This window comes from Talpa occidentalis, unplaced genomic scaffold (assembly GCF_014898055.3).
Source record: "Talpa occidentalis isolate TD23 unplaced genomic scaffold, MPIMG_talOcc4v2.1 talOcc4.16, whole genome shotgun sequence".
Lineage (NCBI taxonomy): Eukaryota > Metazoa > Chordata > Mammalia > Eulipotyphla > Talpidae > Talpa > Talpa occidentalis.
This window is the reverse complement of record NW_023601653.1, coordinates 21,524,906-21,548,393: the sequence shown is the minus strand read 5'-3', so window position 1 is coordinate 21,548,393 and position 23,488 is coordinate 21,524,906.

Sequence of the window (23,488 nt, the reverse complement as noted above, 5' to 3'; positions counted from 1 at the left end):
ATCGAAATATTAAATCAAAATGTTTCTTCAAAATCTCCTGGTCTCTCCTTTTATTTGATGAAGCCAGCAGCTTGTATTCAATCCTCAAAGTGGTAAAAACAAGATGGGAAATGAATCTAACCACAATTTATCTATAGCACCACAACATGAATCGTGTTTTCTACATTAGTTGAGAAGGAACGGCGTCTTGGTGAGTTCTGTGGACGTCAACTACTTTCAAATCCCGATAAAAGTTGTCTTAATATGACTGTCATTTAAAAATAAAGGTAACACTTCAACCCCAAAGAACATTAGCTTAAAATATTGAAATGTACTACTCAAAGAGGTTGTTAACGTTAACATGGGAATACTATACAACAGCAACAAAGGAATGACCATGAATAAAACAGTAACATGAAAGAATCTTTCAGACATTATGTTAAGTTAAAGAGGACAGAGAAAGAGTCTACAGTCTATGATTCCATTTATATGAACTCACTCATAGAACTCAAAACAGTAGTTACTCTGGTTGGGGCTGGAAGGACACTTGACTAGAAAGGGACCCACAGAAGCTTTTGGATACTAGAAGTGTTCTATATTCTATCTGGATGATGGTTACATGAATAGATATAAATATAAAGAGAAACAGGGATAGGTGTTTTTTAAGTTCTTTACTCAAGGTATGTTACATTTATATTTCCACAAAAAGATTTCTTTTAGTTTAGCCCAGATAGATATCTAAAAGGAAGGTTCAATAATTCATGCATTGAATTTACTGAACCACAAACATTTATTGTGGTATACAGACTTCTTTTCACTGATTTCTTTTAGTGGTACTTACAGATCCACAATTCATTATCTGCAGTTATGAAATCGAAAAAGCTATGAGAAGCAATTTTCCAATCGACCTAAACTGACATGAAGCTATTTATCACCTTTACTTGTCCCACACTCTACTTAGTGTGAATACTCATGTGCTTCACTGTTGTAAGAGCTAATGTTGAATTACAGGATGTTACCCACACAGCAGTGTTACCTAAGATACAGCACATGGCACCTTATTACCTTTGTAAAATCCAAAAATGTGCTAAATTTCTAAATACATCTGGACCAAATGGTTTCAGAAAAGGATATTATTAAACTTTATTTACTTGAAGGTGCATTTGCAAGGCTTAACTAGCACACCAGACCCATGATTTCATAGACATTATTGCTTCAAATGCAAGTGAATTTAAGTTAACTATAGACTGACTCTTTCTTTATTCAGCAAATAATAAGGTGGTTCACAGCCATAATTGGAAAAGTGGTTTGGGAATGACTGAAGTTTAGGAAACAGCTTTCCAGCATGTTGAGGAACATTCTGACATGTCCATGCAGAAGGCCAAATTGCCTCCCTAAACCAAGTGTGAGGGCAGAGGTTTTCTCCATCCTGCCTAGCACCAAGCAGAGACTTGCAGGCAGTAGTGCTCACCAAAGGCTCGCTGGGATGAACATATCTCCAATTTTCTCATCCTTTGACTTCTATTACACACCATCCCTAAAAGGGGAAACTGAACATCTTTTTAAAATAAAGTATAAAGCCTTTGGTTTTTAGTTTTGTTCAGTTGATCACAAAAAAAATATAGAACATCTTGGTTTTTACCCTTTCACTTTAGGGCATGTCTCTATTTAAAGCCCTCAAAGACTCAAATAAATCATTCAACCCCTACTGTTTGTTCTATTCATCTAAGAACAGAAATCTCACAAACACACCCCATGAAATTCACCACAGACTCCGGGAAAAGCTTGCATTTTTTTAATGCTGATTCTTATTTTGCACCATAACTTCTAAAGTGATGCTTTCACATGTCTCCCCTTTATTCCTCTATATGTTCTCCAAGGAAAAGAACTCATTGTCTTTATTCTGTCAAATCTATTCCGGAAGCACTGTAAGTGTTCACCTCTGCTTCTATATCAGTTTCAGCACTGGCATAAATCAACAGGCCCTGGACTGAGGTGCTCAGACCAAACACACGCCTTTGAAAAACACATCATGCTGCTCTCCTGGAGCAGCTGCAGCCTTTTATTAATGGCTCAGGAGTCTTTCACACCTCCTTTTAAATCCAGTGCATTTGAAGTAATAAAACAGGGAGCAGTTTATAGACAGGAAATATTAAAATATTTAATTGCTTTTTTTTTTCTTGGCACAGGGCAGACAGCCTCAAGCTCTCTAGAACATATGAAGAAAGGATACCTGCCTGTGCTTGAATGGACATGAAACAAGGAATTGCTAAATTGGATACATCTGTGACCAAACCTCTACTTTTAAACCCACATCAAGCCCCACTTTTTTATTGCTTCTAACCATTTCCCTCTAACTGTTTTTCATTTTCTCCTTCCTTCTTCTTGTCCAGGTTACAACAAAACCCAGAAGAAAGTAAATCGATCTCATGCCGAAGATGATTCCTTCATCTACCTCAAACAGAAAGGGCACCCAACGTGAACCTGAAAAGGGTTCCCATTGTCCAATCTGACATTTATAACCTAGCTTGCCAGACCCTTCCCTGTATAAAATGGGATCTCAGTATTACGATATTAATGAGAGCGCTAAACCTTTGACAGGTCTGTCTATATGGCAGAATAAGGTAGCCTGGGGTCAAGATCCATCTGCCAATTACTAGTTGAGTGACTTTGATCAGGTTACATAGCTTCTCTGCGCTTCATCTGTAAAACGGGGATAGTCACTAGTGCCTTTCACTTGAGGTGCTTGTAGGCATTAAATGAGATATCAAATGGTGTTGAGTGTGCAGGATACTGCTGAAACTCTGGGGTCCTAGTATTAGCTATCCTTTCATAACAATGCACTCTTAAAGGAATTGTTCCTAAAGCAAGCAAACAAAAATTATGATTAATACTCTTCCATGAAAAGCTGATAGTAGCACAGGGGTATCTTGTAGGAATTTGCATTGGATTTTCCATTACTAACTGACAAATTACCACAAACTCAGCTCCTAAAAATGACACCCGTCGATTAGCTCAGCTATGCAGTCAGAAGTTCAGCATATCAGGTTGGGTTCGCTTCACTGGGTAGCAGAAGGCTGGAATCAAGATGTAGACTGGCTTGAGTTCTTAGCTAAAGGCTCTAAGAAATAATCCACTTCCTTGTTGGCTGTATTCATTTCATTGTGGTTGTAGTTCCAGGACCCTGTATCCTTGCTTGCGTTCAGCCTGGGTCATCTCTTAGACTTTAGAGGTCACTCTCAGTTCCTTCCCCTGACAAACCCCTCCATCTTCAAAGTCAACAACAGAAAATTTCATCCTCTGAATCCTTCTCATGCTTTATTCTTCTCTGGCTTCTGTAACAAGTCAGAGGAAGCTCTAATTTTAAAGATATCATGCCAGAACTCATCCAATTTAATAACAAACGCTCAAACCACCCAATTAAAAAAGAAGATCTGAATAGATACTTTTCCAAAGGGGCCAAGAGATGGCCAACAGACATAGGAACAAATGCTCATCATCACACAATGAGACATTCTCTCACCCGCGTGAATAGCTTACATCAAAAAGACCACTACAAACAAATATTGGTGAGGATGTAACTAAAGAGGAACCTTTACAGATTATTGATGGGAATGTAAATTAATACTGCCATTTTGGAAAGTGGTATGGACCTTCCTCGAAAACTAAAATTAGAGCTACCATGTGATCCAGCAATCATATCACCCTTCTGGGTAATTGTCCAAAGAATGTAAAATCATCAACTCAAAGAGTTTTATGCACCCTAACTTTTTAGGCATTATTTACAATTACAATGTGGAAATAACCTACATGCCCACTGACACATGATTGGACAAAGAAGATGTATATATATCTAATGGGATACTATTCAACTATAAGGAAAGATGAAATGATGCTATTTCCATGAAAATGGAAGGAACCAGAGGGGATTACATGAAACAAAATTAATCAGAAAGATAAAGACAAATATTGGATGATTTCACCTTTATGTGAAATACAAAGGAACTGAGAATATAAAAGAAAAAAGAATAGACCAGCGAACTTTGAAATTGAAATGAGGTTACCAGAGGTGAAGAGGGTGGTGGGTAGGAACAAGGAGTGGGGTATATAATATATGGTGGTGGGTGTTTTGATTTGTTTAAAGAAAAAAGAAAGGAAGGAAAGAAGGAGGGAGAGAGGGAGAGAAGGCTGGCCAGAGGGCTCATCCCCATTGTCATGAGATGCCATCCAACAGAGTAAATGCAAATGGCAGGTTATGAAGATAGCCTGTCAGTTCAATCTTATTTGTAAAAAGAAAAAAGGGTATCTATGTCTATTCAGATAAGCACATGTAGAAGGCTATGCCCCCAAATGATTGCTGTAAACGTTTTGACAATTGAATTATGAGAGAAAATGTATAATTTTTTTCTTCACATATTTTTTTTTAAGATTTATTTATTTATTTATTTATACAAGCACTGGGTACAGTCAGAAGCATGGGAGGGTGAGAGAATTCACCAGAGCCAGAGGGGAGAGCAGAGCAGGCAGACTGATGAAGTACACTGCTGAAGGGAGCAGTGGGCGGCAGGAGAGGTCTGCGCACCATGTGGGGCCCTCACCACGGCCGGGGATCGAACCGGCACTGCAGAGGCTGCAGGCAGCTTCGCAGCCCAGCGCTCAACCGCTGCGCCACAGGGGAGGCCCACTCTTCACAAATTTTTAAAAAATTTTAAGTCAAGGTCATGTGATTTTAGCCCATCCCAGATAATCTATTTTAAATTCATGAACAACCTTAATTTCAACTGCAAAACTCCCTTTTGCCATTAATGTAACATAACCACAAAGTGACAGCAGCAAGCAGAGATGAGGGTGGTCATCTTAAAATTCTGACTACCATAAAATTTTAGTATTAGGAATGGGAATGAAAAACCATATGCCATATTGCAAGGCAGATGAAGGAAGGCATGTAGCAGTCTCCTATCCATTCTTTCTTGTCTCCATTCTGCTGACCTCAAATTTAATCTTCATAGAGCTGCCTACATTAAAAATCTAAAAGCAAACCTTGTGAGCTCTTCATTGCCTACAAAATTATGTCTAAACCTCTTATTCTGACTCCCAAGCCTTCTATGGCTTGACTGGTCTCTCAAAGCTACCTACTAAGCTTCTCACTAATTCCATACTCTGTTTTATGAGCCAGAGACACCAAATGGTTTATAGTTTCCCTCACTCACCATGATGTTTCTCACTTATGCGTCTTTATTTAAGTTGTGCTCTCAGACTAGAACACCCTCTACATTTTTACCACCATTTTGTCTAATTAACTCCATTCAACCTTTAATTTTGCTCATGTGACCTCATTTATTCATTCATCATCCATTGATTAATTGACTATTAGACCTCACTCAAAGCCAGAAACTAGGCTATATTGATAAAATAGTCTCACAGATAACCTTTTCTCATAGAGCATGCAATGCTATTGGGGATCTAGGCAATTAAACTATTAAAGCCTGTGAATAAGTACCAAAAGGGCAGAGGCACTACAACAGGCATTCAATTTAACCAAAATTGGTGTTTTCTGGAGACAGTGACATTCAAGTCAATACTTGAGTAGAAGCTAATCAGATAAATTGTATTAGAGAAACAAAGGCGGGTCCAGACACAGTAATAGCATGCCATCACATTTATGTTAGAAAGAGTGTGGCTCCTTTGAGGGACAATACAGAGCTCAGTCTGACTGGACTATGGAGTGTTGGAGGTAGTATGGGATCTTTCCCAGGGTCAACAAGAAGACATTGAAGCATTTGAGATCAGATTTCTGTTTAGAGGCATCTCCCACAGCTGGCCGGTGAATAATATATTGGAGGAGTTCCCAACAAGAGGAATGGAGATCAGCAGAGTGTCCAGATGAAAGATAACAGTAACTGGTTTTACATAGAGGCAACAGAGTTTGAGGGAGATGCACACACTTGAGAGAAGATGCCACCTACAGGAACTTGGAGATGAATCAGCTATGGGAGTGAGGGAGGGTGATGCCCATGTTCCTGGCTTGGGCAATAGGATAGATGCCAGTGCCTGTCACTGTCAGAGGGAACATGGGTGGAGGAGAGGTTTTGTGGGGGAAGATAATTGTTGCCAAATGACTTCTGGGATAACCAGTAATTTATAGAGACTATTTCAATTCTTCCTAGCCCACCTATATGATTCAGCTACATTAAGCAATAAAGGAACCCATTTGATAAATATAATGGTAAGAAGGGAAAATATAGAAGTGGTACCAGTCACTTTTTCCCTCAATTATCCACCTCTGGTCCCAGGGTAGAAGAGTCTCATCATCTGGGATCTCTTACTCAATCTAGGTGAGGATGATGGAGAAAGATGGTAATGACTGTTTCCTCTTGCTCTTTCCTGTGACAGCTGAACTTGTTCGCCCGATAGTTGAAAATCTCACGCTCCCTCTCTTCAATGAGGTCACCACTTAAATATCATCTAACTAGAGGGGACTCACTGACCACTGCTAATAAGGAATAAACTCTCCCATCCATACTCCAATACTCTCTGGTCTACTTTGTTTTTCTCCATAGCAGTTTTTCACTAAACAGGTGTGTGTTTAATAAAAAAGAAGTTCCACAAAGGTAAGGATTTTATTCGTTCACTGTTGAATCGATTTCTCTAAAACAGTGTTTGGCACATAGTGGGCACCAATAAATATTTGTTGAGTTAATGATCAAATGCAGAAATGTAGGTCTGGTCTGTTGCTCAGAAATTAAACTCAACTACAGAAAATTAAGTATCAACCTTCAGGACAGATGTGATATTAGAATGTAAGAGAAGGTAAGTTTTCTCAGGAAGAGAATCCAAAGTTAGAAGCAATCTCCAAGGTATTCAAAAATCACCAACCTTTTAATTATCTATTGAAGAGGAGTGTGCAACCAATTGAAAAGGGGCATTCAGAGAAGCAGAAGCAAAACCAGGAGAACAGAGGGATCAGAGAAGCCAATTGCAGAGGGTGATCATGAAGGAGGTGTAAACAGTGGCAAATGAAACTAACAAGACAAATAAGAAAAGTTCTAGAAAGTCTTCATTGGACTTAGCAACCAAGATGACATCTGTGGCCTTTATTTAATAGAGTAATTTGGTATAACGAGGAAGATGAGGACCAGGTTTCCTGGGAATTGAGTGTAAAAGGCCAGAGAAAAGGAGGCCGGGGAAGGAAACAGTCCAGGGAAATAACTAGAGGGATGCAGGACTCTTGAAACTTGTTTTTCTTAAAATAGTGAAGGCTTGAACACACATAAAGGTGGGTGGGAAAGACACAGTAGAGAGGAAGAGGGTTAAGATAAGAGAAAGCAAAAAAAAAATAATAATAATAATCAATACCGGGAGATCTCTGAAGTACAGGAAGGGAGGCTTCCTTCTTCCGGAAGGCTCCTCTGACCTCTGCCTGCCCCCCTTTTCTCTTTCCTCTCCACTACAGCCTGTGTCATGCGTAGTTCTGTTTTTGTGCTTATCCAGTAGAACTGAAACTCTGTTGATGTCACTGTCGTGCCACTAGGTTATGAACTTCATTAGGGAAAGGACTACTTCTTATTCATTGTTTTGTCCCCAAGAACTAGTACTAAATTTGGTACATGGTGAATACTCACTAAATATCTGATGAGGATAAATGAGTTAGCTGGTGAAGAAGCAGACCACAGGACAAAGATGGAACATATATTAAATGTCTACTGTAGGTGAGACTCTGCCAAAAAAAAAAAAAAAAAAAAAAAAAAGCCCATGAACAAGGGAAAAAAGAACACTCAGGCAAATAAAACATCATAAACCATCATAAACTTCATAAAGTCAAAAATGATGCTTTAGAAGGAACACCATGTCTCTTCACGACCTTTTTTTTTTTTTTTTTTGCACATGCAAGGCAAGGATTTACTTAGCATTTATAAGGACTGATTATAGTCTTGCTTCATTTTCTCTTCTTCATGATACTTGTAATCTGTGAATCACTTGCTAGAATTTGCCTTTTTCTATTATATCTCAAAAGTGGATTGCACAGATTTTCTACCTTTTTAACATAAGAAAGACATAGATCCAAGCTCCAGTGTATGATGGTGTAAAGATCACTTATTCCTAAGTACCTTTCTGTTTAATACCCCCTTAGCACCACATTTTCCTATAGGGATTAAATGGAAAACACAAGAATGAAAATGGGGAAATACCCACATGGACCTTGCAGCTCAACAACTGCTAAAAGCAGGACTTGAGAAGATAGTGCTCAAATATTCCCAAAGAAGAATGTCTATGTCTGAGTCATTGTAGGGTAAAGAAAATGTCAGGCTTTTCTGCCCTTCCGCCATCAGGATAGATGATGGATCCTTGTCCTGAATGCATGCCTGATGGCGGGCACCTGGAATAGGGTGTGGGCATAGGTAGATGGGATTCAGCTGAGCTAAGACTGTGCTTTTTAAGGGCGGCGTCACGGGGGGACGCCAGCAGCCCCAGCCAGCAGCAGCAGAACCTGAAGGAGAAGCCGAAGCAGAAGCAGAGAACGCCAGAGAGCCCAGATAGAGTAAAGACTTGCTGGGGGCTGGGAGGCCTGCCAGCCTCCCAGCCCCCCAGCCAGCACCCCTGCCTGCCATATGCCTGGTGAACCCCAATAAAAGACCTGCAAAACCACTGAGGACTCTGACTCCTCCTTTACCCGGTCTGCATGGGATCAGAAAACCTGCACCTGTGCCCAGTCCTGACCTTACAGTCATTAACACAAATTCAGCAACACTCTGAGCATGAGCGATATGTGGAACTGAGGCATCAACACACACCACCACTACCATGACAGCAAGAAGTCATTCTAGGAAACTTATGCAAGTAACACAGGTTATCCAAACAAATAAATGAGGGAAGATCACAGTCACATCAAGTGCTAGTCAACCACTTGTTTTCTCTTCCCTTACCATGGTTATCTTTTCAAAAATAAGAATTGAATTCTTTGTTGGTTCTTTTGTACTCTGAGACCCATCTTCTAATCTTGGCTTAGCTATTGAATCTTGTCCAGTATCTCTTCCCCCAATAATATTAGCAATTAAACAATCACTTCCGCATTGACTGCTTCCAATGCTTTGACCTAGAGCTCAGAACTGCATTGTAATCTTCCAGCTGGAAAGCTGGATGTTCCTACAAGACCACTAACCAAACCTGCTCAAAACCAAGCTCACTCTTCCTCTACAAACCAGTTCTTCCACCCAATTTCTTAGTTTCTAATAATGGTGCCACTGTATTGCTAGGTAAATACCTCAATATTTAGGTATTTAAATAGCCAAGGATGACTGACTCCTTCCTCTCTTTTATCCTTCACTCCCATTCATTCTTAAATTCCACTGAGAGGTCCATGTCTAAGACCCATTTCAAACATATTCCCATTCTCCTAAACCTCCAGCTCCTTCTTTCAGTCTATCGCCACCCTTGTTCAAGCTCTTGCTTCTTCTCACCTGGACTATTGCAAACACCATTGCCAGGAAAAGAAAATTTCACATCCAGATAAATTTGTACTTAAATCCTGTCTTTGTTTCTTTGTGTGAATTTGGGCATTTTCCCAAACCCACTAATCCTCAATTTGCTCCAAAAAACGACAGTTCATTTCAAAAGTATATAAAGTAATTCAAGTTAAAGTATCTAGCATGTAATTGATCAAAGTCTTACTGAGTCTTTCCTCTCAAAGAAGTGTTCAGATCATGAATTTTCCATTCTGATAAGTTTTGAAGGAAACCCCCCTTTGCTACAAAAACAGGATCCCAGTGCTAATTTACCCTCCACACTACCACCCAAACTACTGTCCTAGTTTTCATCCCAAACTGACCCTTTTAATCTTCCCCAAACACACCCACTTTTTTAACATTGCGGATCTTTTCACCTTATATAGATTTCCCATTAATCACCACCAGTCAAAATTCTAGCTATCTTTTTTTTTTTTTTTTTTTTTTAAAGATTTATTTATTTATTTATACAAGCACTGGGTACAGTCAGAAGCGCGGGAGGGTGAGAGAATTCACCAGAGCCAGAGCGGGGAGCAGAGCAGGCAGAAGGACCGAGGTACACTGCTGAGGGGAGCAGCGGGCGGCAGGAGAGGTCTGCGCGCCATGTGGGACCCTCCTCCTGTGGCCGGGGAGCAGCCAGGGATCGAACCGGCGCCGCAGAGGCCGCGGGCAGCTTCGCAACCCAGCGCTCAACCGCTGCGCCACCGGGGAGGCCCAATCTTTAAAAGAAACCATTCAAATGCCCTCCTACTCCTCAATAAAGACTAATGCTGGTATTCAAATACACACCCTTCTGTTTTTTAATCTCCACTTCACATATATATATAAAATGAAATGTATGATATTCTGCTTCATACTGTCGTCAGAAACACCCTTGTGCTCTAAGACTCATGATCACTGTAATTTATTTGAGATGCAGGAAATGAGCTGAATTGATTTAAAGGATATGTCCCTAAAAGAACAGCATTTATCTGATAAAACACAAATTCAATGAGGGCCATCATTTTTGTCTATTTTAATCAATGACAAATCTCAAATACCTAGAACAGTGCCTGGAAAATACTGGATGTTCAAAATTATCCACTGAATGACTTTATAGCCTGAGATTATTCTTTGAGCAAAAAAGAAACCTCCTATAATCCAATTTTTTAAACAACAACAACAATAACTACATTCTGCCCAGTCTCATCATCATATATCAGGGACGCCATCTTGCGCATGATGGTCAGCAAACAGGTACCCCTCAGGGAGAGCCCAGTCACATGCCCTCAGGCATCCTTGGCCAAACAGACTTCTCCACAGCCGCCTGATACTCTCCCACTACCCACGTGCACCTTTCTATCTGACTTGGTCACAATTTGGCAGGGGTATAAATTAAAACCCGAGAACAATCGCAGGAACACCGCCCTCTGAAGTCAAGGCCGGCCAGCAGTATGATTCAGGCACTGACTGTCGCCTCCCTCCGCTTCGGTCAGAATGCTGAGAGAAATCACTTGCCATCCAGCCAGAGTTAGAAAAACACTGCTCAACTGCTGGCTAGAATTCCCAAGCAGGGCCACAGATGCCATTTTGTTAACAGTGACAAAGCTTTTCAACTGTGCCAATAGTTCTAACCTGGTTGTTCCCTACTGTGGAAAGTTAGGAGAAAATAAGGGGTGGGAAGAACAAAAGCTTTCAAGTCAAAAAAAACCCCCAGTTCTGAACACAGGCTCCACTACAGAGTAGCAATGCAGCTGTGGCCCTATTATCAACCTCCCGGGCTTCAGATTTCTTATCTCTAAAATAATATCCACCTTATAGCATTGCTTTAAGAATTCACAGTGACATATGTAAAGCACTTAGCCAGAAAGCAACCATAATGTCAGCATTACAAACAATCCTAAGATTTAGCTCTACAAATTCTCTAGAACATGGCACATTTTGTCCCCGTTTCAAGAAACGTAATCAAGTGTCAATACTAAGCATTTAAAACCCAACCAACAATAAAAACTTTCAAGTGAATTTTCAGATCTTATCCCCTGCAAAAAGTTCCTTGATTTGACTTCATACCCTAAACCTCGAGACTCTTAATTAACAGTGCTCTAAGTCACTGCCACCTACAAGGATTGCTGCTCTTCTAAGGAGCTTGTCTACTATTCTCCATCTCCAGCTCTCATTCCTCTTTGCCACTCACCAGCACACACTGCATCGTTACCCACCCTTGGCACCTACTAATATGCACTCAGCCTCATTCCCCAGGCTACCAGTAAGAGGCGAGGCAAAAGAAGGGACCCTTTTTTTTTTCCACAACAGCCTCAATTTGACAAATGACCACAAAGTGGGCCATCACCACAACTGTACATTAACTCAAATGTCACCTATTATTCTCACTCAATAGATAAGTAAACTCCCTGTGCTAATCACATCAGGAACACACACTTTCTGAAGAGGATTTTGTATCATCTATCTTATACAGAACATAAGTACCCAGAACACACAGATCACTAAATGCTTTATTTTCCCCATTGTGAGCCAACCTGAATGATGCAGTCATTTGCCGAATTGCCTGCTTCTCTTCTGAGCTCTTTATTTGATTCTGTACCAAAACTGACGCAAATTGTAAAACATACTCCTCATTGGCTCTGGAAGGCAACATCTTAGCTGTTCAGCTCTACGACAGGAAGTCTGGTGGAACTGGCTCCTGGGATCTGAATCCAGAATAGAAGAGTTGTTTGAGAATGACTTTAGCCATCTTGTCCAAATGCACCCAATTTATGTGCTCATCCCCAACTTCCATGAAATTCTTCAAAATGGCCTGTTCCATTCAGTCATCTCTCTTCCTCTAGCTACAACCCACCTAGACCCACATAATTCCTGTTCTATCTATTGCAGTCACATCTTCACTCTTGTATCTCCTCTAGAAAAACCCCACTTCAGCCCCTAAGTATGCTCTTCTCAGCAGAGTGATTATTCAGGACAACAATTCAACCTTAATTATATTATTCACAAGCACTTAATGGCTCCATAGGCACATGCACTTCCAAACTCCTGTGAGTAGCACCTCCATGAGTTCACCCTCACACCACACTCATTTCTTGCCACGGTTCTGTGTTAACTATCAACCACATCATGCTGTGTTCTTATCTTCATGCTTCTAATGAAGCAGTTCTGTCTACCTGGAGAAGAACATCCTTCCTCACCTACCTTCCAAACCCAGAAAGTTTGCAATCTTCTTTCAAGATCTGTTCATGTCTGACCTCACCAGCTAGACTTAACACCTTCCTTCTCTCTGCCCTCAATGTATATCACTCTCTTGTTTGCACTATTGTCTATCAGTCACACGGAGTGGATGTTTATTTGTCTCTGCCTACTACTAGCTTATGAGTTTTTTGAAAGTAGTAAACACTTCTCATTTACCTTTGACTCCCTAGGACCACACCAAATGCCTGGCACACAGTAGGTGCTCTGTAAATATTTATTACACTGACTTTTACCAAATCCCTTGGGGAGTCTTTGAACAAGAATCTGTCCTAAAATGACATCAATTTGAAAACATCAATATTGAAAAATTTTTTCCTACATTAATTGGAGTATTATTTCCTATTCCAGGAACCCTTGCAATATTTTTTTTTAACATTTTTTTCTTAGAAAGTCCTCTCGTTTTGCCAGTTTGAACAAGCTTGGAAACTTTAGTGTTTGTTTTGAAACTGAAAAGTGCCATAAGAGGCACTTTGTGCACTTGGACAAGGTTGAGAAGAGACCCACAGAGATGATTAAAGGCAGGAAAACAGACTAGAGAACTGGAAGGGAAAGCTAAAAGCAATTTAGTAACCAACGTCAAACCTGTGAAGGGCTATTATTACCAAGGAAGGTGATGAGTCCAGAATGTCCATATCCTCTGAGGGAAGAGACAGGAAATGAGGTGAACTGTGGCATTGAAGACTAGGTTTAGAAAGAGAGCAATTTTCCTGGCAGAAATCATTGCTAAACACTTAGGAGTTCAACAAGATGATACTTCATCTTTCCTTCTCTGAAGATATAAAAACATAGGAAAAGTTCCCCACTGTCTAGAATGTTCCATGTGCAATACTATTTAAATGCAGGGATGGAATTATATCATTTTAAGGGACAGTCTCCAGATGACACATAGATTTTTGGTGCCCAGGGCACAGAAAGTTCTTCCAACTCCAACATTCTGGGGAAAGTATCTCAGGGAACCTGAACTCATTGTCACATTTTTTCATTAATCATATACGAAGCCCCTTCTTGAAGCCAGGCCCTCTGACGGTACCATCACAATGACAAAGTTAATAGTTCTAACAGGGGAGGGAACTGATCATGGCACATCCCTTGCAGGACTGGCCTCAGCACTCACTATTCAGTCTGTCTCACACGCACGTGGAAGGTCACCTGTCACATACATTTTCCACAGCAACCACCAAAGCTACTTGCATTTCCTCTAATGACACCTGCCACAGCTGTTCTAACCTCCAAGTCTTTGCACAAGCTATTTCCTCTACCTGCAATGCCTTTCCCACTTCCTCACTGAAGAAACCCCTTCTTGTCTGAACAAAGCTCAGGCATGACCTCCCCCAAGCTGCCCTTTTATTGCAACCACTCACTACTCCTTCCACCTCTCACTTTAACCTATGATGCTGCTTCATGACTCCTGGCTGCAAAAAATAGAAATGGATTCAAAGTAACTAATAAAAAGAGAACTTATTAAAACCATGTCAGGGGATCTACAGTCACTGGAGGAACAGGCTTTAAAAGGTTCATGATTCAAGAAAGTTAAAATCAAGGAGCAGAGGGCACAATTGCCTCATATCCAAAGGAATCAAGAGAAAACAATTCCTCTTTCTTGAGTCAAAGTCCTAGAAGTGGGTCTAATAGGCCAACCCTAGGTCTCATGACCAAGCTGACCAGTCCATGGTTGCACTAGATGGGAGAGGATCATTCTTTTTCAGTTTCCCTAGTGGGAAGCGATCACTAGCAATTGCCCTCCCACTAACTCACATACAAAGGAAGGAAGGGAAATTTCCTTCCAAAAGAAATTGGAATACAGAGGAAAAGGGCATGCATGCTAAAAGTTGCTCTTTTTCACACTTGCAGCATTGGGCATCAAACCTTAGTTTTCCTGACTATGTTTTTAGGTGTGTACACCCTGAGGGCGGGAATTGTACATTTCATCTATGTCTCATACACTCTTGGGTACAGAGTCAGTGCTCAGTGACCTCTGACACCCAGACTCCTGATCAGTAATTGTCAATGATGCACTGATGCATATAAGACTGTTCATCCCTGCGCCTGTCAACTTCAAACTCATGTCATTTCTTCTATAGGGAAAATGTGGTCAGCTTTAACCCAGCTATCAGTCTCGTAACATAGCAAGCATGTTGTTGGTTTTCTAATAAACAGAGATTTCTGTAGTAATTCTTGGTTATGGCTAACAAAAAAGTAGTCTCAAAATATTCTGAAAACTAAAGCCCATTATGTGCAAATGCTGTTTTTAAGCAGCCACAAACTATGGCACCCATCAAACTTCACAAACAATACTATCCACGGACTTTGATTTTTTTTCCTAGTTAGTAGTAATTACAGGAAAATAAGAAAAATAATACCAAAAGACTGGAAATAAGTACTAGGCATAATGAATAGCTAAACATGAGTCTGTTTCCATGATCACATCAGGCAGGTGAACAGGACTGGCTTGGCAAATCTATTTGAATACTGTCAGTGTTCATTGGCAGCGTCAATGGTCATTCAAGCTTGTGACTTCACATGGTTTGTTTAATCCAATTTCAATTTCATTCTGAATCATACTTGGCTCTGCACTAAGTATTGCTTTCACTGAGATGAATAAATGCACACCTTGTTCAATAGAAAAAAGAGTCTTTGGAAATTCATTGGCAAGATTTCAAAAGTTCAGGATTTAGATCTTATAGATGACTAAGAAATAAGTTGGTCTTTCCTTGGAGATGCCTTGTCATGGGCATTGAAAACAAGTCAGGTCCTTGATCATGAGTTAACAAATGTCGTTTGGCTTCACATAGTATATATTGTCTTAGGTTTTAAGTTATAAAGGTTGTGTCAAAGAAAGAAATGAGTTTTGGAACCCAAACTTTTTTTTTTTAGGATTTATTTATTTATTTATATAAGCACTGGGTACAGTCAGGAGCGCGGGAGGGTGAGAAGATTCACCAGAGCCAGAGCGGGAAAAAGAACAGGCAGACTGATGATACACTGCTGAGGGGAGCAGCGGGAGGCAGGAGAGGTCTGCGAGCCATGTGGGACCCTCCCCGGCAGCTGGGGATGGAACCGGTGCTGCAGAGGCTGCGGGCAGCTTCGCAACCCAGCACTCAACTGCTGCACCACCAGGAACATATATTTACATAGAATTGATTCCAGAATTGGGCTTCAGATCCTTTTTCAATATTTCATGTGAAATATATATTAGCTTTGCATATTATCCACATTTTCTAAATCATTAAAAAAATACAAATCATGTAACAGAATTCTGCATAATCACTTGGTTGAATTAAATTCAGGTACCAGGAGAAATAATACTTGCTAACATTAGGAGTAAGATATTAGCAAGATTGTTACACAGACTGCTATTTTTGAAGGGCTTGTCAATTCAGGTACATTTTAATTAAAATTTGAGATCAAACTAGTTTATGGTAATAATTTGTGCATGTTTATACCATAATTGCCCCCTTCCCATGCCATAGAATTTCACTTAAAGTCATCAAAAAGGCATCAGGGTCATAGACTAAAACCTGGAATACAGGTTACTTTCCTTGGACTGTGAAGAACTTGAAACTATCAACTACCCTGAAAGTACTTTGAAGCTGCTTTTGCTGATGGAAATCTATGATGGCGGACCAGTTTGACAACCCTGAATTGTTTTTACTGCAGCTGTGGATTATCTGTGGTTTCAATGGACTACTGTGTATGCTTTGTTTATTTTATCCCTCCTTCCTGTTGGAAAAACAGCTGGAGAACAGACATCCTGCTGTTCAGAGCCTCAGGCCTTGGAATATTAACAGGAAGCCACAATAAGCATCTTCATTACTTCACCTGTGTCATAAACGGCAGAAAGAATGGAGCCCATTGGGAGGAACTGATTTAAAACAGAATGAAGCAGTTTGTGGACCATATGTCTGAACATCCAAGTAACTGCCACTGGCCTAATAAATTGGCTTCCCTCATTTGAAGTTCAACTGGGGGAAGAGAAAAAAAAAGTCAGTTTCCTCTGAAAAAGGGACAAAGGCAGGACTCAATAGCCTCTGGCAATAAATGGAATAAAATGTTGGTACATTAGATCAAGAAGTTGTATCATATGATTTATATCAGTTGTATTTAGCTTTTAATGAAAGATGTGGGAGTGGATGGTAGGGTTAGTAGATGGGAGAAGAGGAAACTAATAGCTTTACTAGATACTTTCATGTGTTTTTCTATCATGTGTAATTACTCATCCTAAGGCAAGAGGATTATTGCATAAGCTTCATTCCAAGTATCTTCCCAGGATTTTTTTTGAGGGGGAGGGTGTGAGGGGTTGGTACCAAAGAGTAGGATATGTGACTATAAAATGAAGGGACAGAGCAGTGAGGTTACATGATCCAAGATTCCATGTAATGTCTACATTATAGTGGGCCAGAAACAGTCCAGGAAGTAGAATTCCTTTGTGCAGATCCATCTTCTACTTTGAGGGGATGGAGGCTATAAAAACATTATTCTGGGGGGAAAAAAAATCCCCCTTGAGTATGAAAATGAGCTGCTGACCAGAAGAAAAAGAGAAAATAATAGTCATACTATTCAGCACACAATAGGATCCTTATTGTACCTAGGATCCTGTACAGTGAGCACACAATAGGATCCTGTTGTACATAGTAAGTTTTATATGCCAATGGGCTGTCTATTTCAAAACACCTTGCATATATTCAGTCTACCAACTTTGTTAAATATACTAAGAAAGAATGCAGAAGCAAAAATACTGACAACAGTTCTCAGAAGCAGGATTCTAGAAATCTATCCTATCATGTAATCTTTATGAGTTCATGAAAAACAGATCTGGCACAAATTATAGCTATCCTGCTCTTTGTTACATACACTTGGATAAGTTTCTGTATATTTCAGAATGTAAGAATTTCCTCCAACTTCCCCAAGAAAAGGTGGAAAGTATTTCTACCTACTGGAATTACATATATTTTTAGGAATATAAACAAAATTATCAAATGTCTTCTCCTATTTCATTTATTAGTCATAAAAATGTTTAAAATCACGGAAACATTTAGATTTTTTTCACCCTCATATTTCACAAAACAGTGTCCTTCAGTGTGGTATAATACACCATGGAATACTACTCAGTTATTTTTTTTTAAAAAAAAAGATGAAATCCTACCATTTGTGACAGCGTGGATGGACCTGAAGAACACTGTGCTTAGTAAAAAGTCAGGAGAAAGACAATAACTTTCTATATTAAACATGAGTGAAATCATAAAGGAAAAAAACGAGTAAACTAAATAAAACAAAAACAGATTATGAGAGCAAGTAGGGTTGGGCAATCAGGCAAAAGGGGACAATTGTTTGGTGAAGGATAGAACTGGACTTGTTAATTTATTCATTTTCATACATTGTTATTTCTTTTTGTACAGTAATTGACTTCTCCCTTAAGTTGCAGTCCCCATAGGAAGTGGACTTCTGAAGCTGCCACAGTGTATATACGTGTTGATTGTTAATGATGCACACCAGAAACATACGCTATCTTGCAAAGTTGCATCAATCAAAAAATGAAAAGAAATTTTAAAATTAAGTTTCTTTCAAATGCTTAAGAAGAGCATCAGTGTAGCTTGCATTGTTTTTACAGCACATCATCTTCACTTCCTGATGGGCTGTGTCATGCTATCATCAGAAATTTTACCCTAAACCACAATTACCCATTCATATAACAAGACAATTGCTTTGTTCATTCATCCTGTAGGTGACTATTTGTACTGTTGTGCTCACTTAATGTAATGTAATAACTAATACCTTGCTTCAGAGAGGCCACTTTTTAAAGGCTATTTATGCTGACATCCAACCCTCACAATGGTGAAGTCACCACACCAACCCCACCCCTTGGAGGAATGAGTGTGTCTTTCAAATTTCTTTGCCTCCATTTTCAGGAATTCTGCAGGCAACTTCTATAAGCTTGTGAGATCAGAATTTTCCAAGGTCACCTCAGGCTTATGTGGTTCTAGAAGTTGAAGAAGTGCTACATCATTTAAGAGACATTGTAAAGATTGAACTAAATGTGATCTCTCTCCTTTCTGAGGGGTAGGTTTGGAAACCATCTCATTTTATATTTTAGCACATATGGTACTTATTCTTTCTTAGCATCTGTTTCCTCCATTGTAACACAGACTTAACAATAGCGCTTGTTACTATGTCACAGTGGTGCTGAGGATCAAATAAAATGACACTCTACAAGGACACTTAACCATGCTGTGCACCCAGAAGGGAACTAGCATCTTCCGGGCTATTGCCCCAGTCTGGATTCCACAAATTAAAAATGCAAAATTTTAAGAGTTAGGTCCAAAAACCCCACAAAAATCCAAGACAGCGCAGGAGAGGATAGCGTGAAAGGACTTGGATCATTATTGCAAAGGGAGTTGGGGGAGAATAAAGTGATGGAACAGTTTCTTTAACAAGAATAGTAAGCACTTCTACTCTTCCTTACTCAGACATGCATCCCCATTACAGCATAAAGGACTTGGGTCATATAAAAGGAAGAATTTCTGTTCATTGAAGTTTGTAAAAAATTAAACCATGTTCTGCTAGAGGTTGTGAAGGACTTTAAAAAGGCAGGGGTCATTTTGGTATAGTTCTATTTAAAAGCAGTTTTTTTAAGGAATGATATTACAAGCTCCCAATTAGCCCACTGTTTCAGCACATCAAGATGAGTTGTTCTATGAAAACAAAGCATAGGAATGTAATACCAGTTGTGGAATATATAACTCAGAGGAGGGGCAGTGACTAGAGGTGGTATATTTTTTTTTCCTGAGTCCGCTTGGGTATCATGTAAATTTATATTGTAGTTTCCCTAATCAGAATATTTTTTCTTCCCCTGATTGTCACTACTATTAGAAAATGCACAAAGCTTGAAACTCCTAAGACCTAATTTCAAGTCCTAGGTTTTCTTATTACTATGTAGCTTTAAATAAGCCTTTTCCACATTTTGATGGTGTGTTTCCTCATCTGCAAACAGGGCATAAAAACACCAATGTCGGGCTTCCCCTGGTGGCACAGGTGGTTGAGCACCACGCTGTGAAGCTGTCTGCAGCGCTGGTTCGATCCCGGCCAGCCGGCGAGGGTCCCACATGGCATGGCAGACCTCTCCTGTCTCGCCTGCTGCTCCCTTCAGCAGTGTATTTCGTCAGTCTGCCTGTTCTGCTCCCTGCTCTGTCTCTGGTGAATCCTCTCATCCTCCTGCGCATCTGGCCTGTACCCCAGTTCTTATATAAATAAATAAATCTTTAAAAAAAAAAAAAACTACCAATGTCACACTGATTTTCTCCTCCCTGACATGGTGCTTCTGAACATACTCCAGTTTTCTAAAGCAGAAGTCACCACAAATTTTCAGCAGAGACCCTTACAGCTGGAGGAGACTCACCACACAACAAAGCTATGTCATTGCATGGTTTAGAATTAGGTGACAAATCCTTCTAAGAGGGAACACCACAACAAAGATGGACACACCTCTGCCGAGGATGTGGCATACAGGAGTCTTTATAGTTGCTAGAAATGTTTCCTCGGCCTCCTCGCCATCTAAGTATGAATGATTTTAGAATGATTTAAGGTTTAGAATGATTTTAAACAATATCAAGGTATATTAATTAGGACAGAATTAGCTAATGTAAGAAAAATACCCAAAATACAAAGATTTAACTTAGACATAAACTATTTCTTTTTCACATAATAGTTCAGAGGAAAGTGATGTGGGGCTAGGGGGACAGCTTAGCCATCCTCAAGGCACAACTTCCATCTCTGAGTTCATGAAAACACCCAGGTAGTAAGCTCAGGAGGCACACCACATGTCTGTCCAGATGCACAGCCCTAAGTCATACACACTTTCAATCACAACCCATGGGCCGAAATGCAATCACCTGGCCACACCAGGTACAGGGAAGCCACATGCCCAGGAAACTCTCAGGATGAGTGACATGAGTGCAGGGGCAGGACACTAGCAACGTATGTTTCATAAAACTAGGAGGGAAAGTTGTCTGAGTGCTTTAATTCTTCATTAAAATACCATGTAAATATTGAAAAGTACAGACAACATACCTTTTAACCTGCAACTTGATGTGGTAGTTATGAGTGCAATGAATAAAGACCCTAGCAACAAAAATTGCGGCACTAACTGTAAACCTTCTTGTTTATATAACAAACTTGAGTCATCGAGTCTTACTGAGGCCAAGCTACATCTGGGAAAATATGAATATGCTGACCCAGAAAAGAGTTGGAGTAGAGCTTTGTTGGAACAATGACAGCACTTAGCTTCAATCTTTTAAAAATTCAAAAGTTATGGGGAGGGCCCCCTAAACATGCCTGGGCTAGTCTGGAGAACTCCAAAAGAAGAAACAGCCCCACTCTGGCACAGAGTTTATGGTTTATGAAACACCAGGTCAGATGAAGTGACAACATCCCCCCATCTGGCTGTCAGAAAATACCTCTTGACTCAAAGAATAGCAATTTCTATTTGTGGTCAAGAATGCGTTTACCAGATACCATTTTGCAAAGTCTTACGGATCTCTTTTCCAAGCTCTTGGTGAGACCTTAATAGGCTACTTTATTTCATTGTCTGAAATTCGCATTTATTTTATTCCTGCAGGAAATCAGAATATTTTATCATTAAGTGCTCATTAACTGAAAAAGAGTTTGTCCTAATCTCACAAATGTTTTCATTAGCAATTGGCCCTCTTCCTGAGGAATTCGTCTGGGAAGGACCTCCACATTTTGCAAAGTAGAATTTTCCCTATTTTTTCCAACAAGAACAAGAGAACACACTGAAAACATTTAGACCCGTAAGAGTAAAAAGAAAAACACCAAAATACAAGCAAACCAAAGACCAGCCCCAATCATGTGTTTAAAAATTAATAGAACTAAGAGGAAGTATATCCCTTGAAATGGTGGACAGAGGAACTGGGGGAATTTGCCATGAAATTAAAATAATCACTACCAATTTTGAAAATTCTTAAGGAAAGAATTTCATTTTCTATTGGAGAAAATCCTGGACTAAGAAGCCAGAAAATTCAATTCAGGTTCCCGATTAACCTGTAACTGACAGTGGATATGGACAAATCTCATAATGTCTTTGACCTTCAAATTTTTCATTTGTAAAATCAGGAAGTTGAAAGATATTTCTGAGGATTTTTCTAATTTTAATAGTCCATAAATTTCTAAAAATGCTAGCTACTGAATTTTTTAAAAATTCCAAAATCATAAATGTCACAGAGCTACATTTTTTTTCCTTCTTCACACACAGTTTTAGTGAATGATAAATTCCCCCCAACAATTAGGGGGAAATCCAGATTCTGAAGACATCTTACAATGTTAAAATTTATAAAAGAAGAACTTAACAGTCTTCTAAAGAAATCTCTAGGCTTTAAGAGATGCTTGTGTCACTTTACCGAACCTTTGTGCCAGAAGAGTATTTGGATAAGGTGGATGTTCCCTCCAAACTTAGATTATTTATGATTCATATCCTGCACCAGTAAAATGTTTATAGAAGGCGATCTCCCCATTAATACTAGTTTCAAGGGATTAAAGCTAATTATGGCATTGGTCTTGATTATACCAATGCTAACTTAAATTTGCCCCAGAATGACTTTATAAAAAGCCCAAGAGTCCAACGTCATCTTCTCCAGCACCAGCCTATATACATCTACCAAGATTCTCCCTAAAGCATAGGTGATAGCCATTTGGCAAGTCCATCAGCTCCACTGATGCGTTACATGCTATCCCATGATATTTCACTCCTCTATAGTTTTACAAGTGCTGCATCCAAAACCTGGAGTGTTATTCACAGTGGCTATCAGGAAACATTACTGCAAATCTCTTCTGGACAGATAGCATCCTGCGGCCAGATTCAGAAAGTGCAAGGAGATTTTGTGAAAAGAGAAAGGTGACTTCTCTGTGGGGGTACTGGCCTGAAGCCAAGTATATGCTGGACTACAGGGCAAAAATTACAGTTGTACCAGGCAGTAAGAACTTTTCCCTTCTGTTCCTTCCTCTCCATCACTCTCTTATTGCCTACCATGCAAATCCTGACCATCTTTAAGAATTGAGTAACTCACTTTCTCTGACTCAGTTTCACCTCTATTGTCTTCTCTACCTCCTCCCATGATGCATTTCTCTTGGGTGATCCCACAGCATCCCAAGCTCACCTCTGCTATGTCCCATTCTATTGTCATTGAATCCCTGCCATAGTTTTACATTCTTCTGTTAGAACTGTTGTCTTGCCTGCTTTTTCTCCCCAGAAAACTATAATCATCTTATCATTAAAAAAATAAAAAATGTGATACTCCTCTCTATTCCATTGCTTAGGACAAGGTCCATTCACTTTAAGTATCTACTATATGCCTGTGGGTCTGCTACTCCTACGCAGCCTATACGGCCACCATTTTGTCACCTAAACAAGGTCAAAGTGGTCTGGCCAGTTAGGAACAGGAGCCCTAACCATTAAACACTTCAGATCAAACAAGAGCACAAAGCTGGATCACACTGGGAAGGTTACGCATCGCAAGGTATTTCCAGAATGCCAGGGGACTGAGGGCCGATGCATAACATATGCATCCAAGAGGTATGTCTAGAAAGCCCAGGGGGCTGAGGACGGATGCACAACGCATATTCCTGATTTATACATCACGAGGTATGACCGGGAATGCCCAGGGGGCTGAGGACCAGATGTATGACAAGGGACCCCAGAAGCTGATCAGTGGAGGGCCTTGTTGATGAGATTAGAACCATGGCTGGGGATTAGGGTG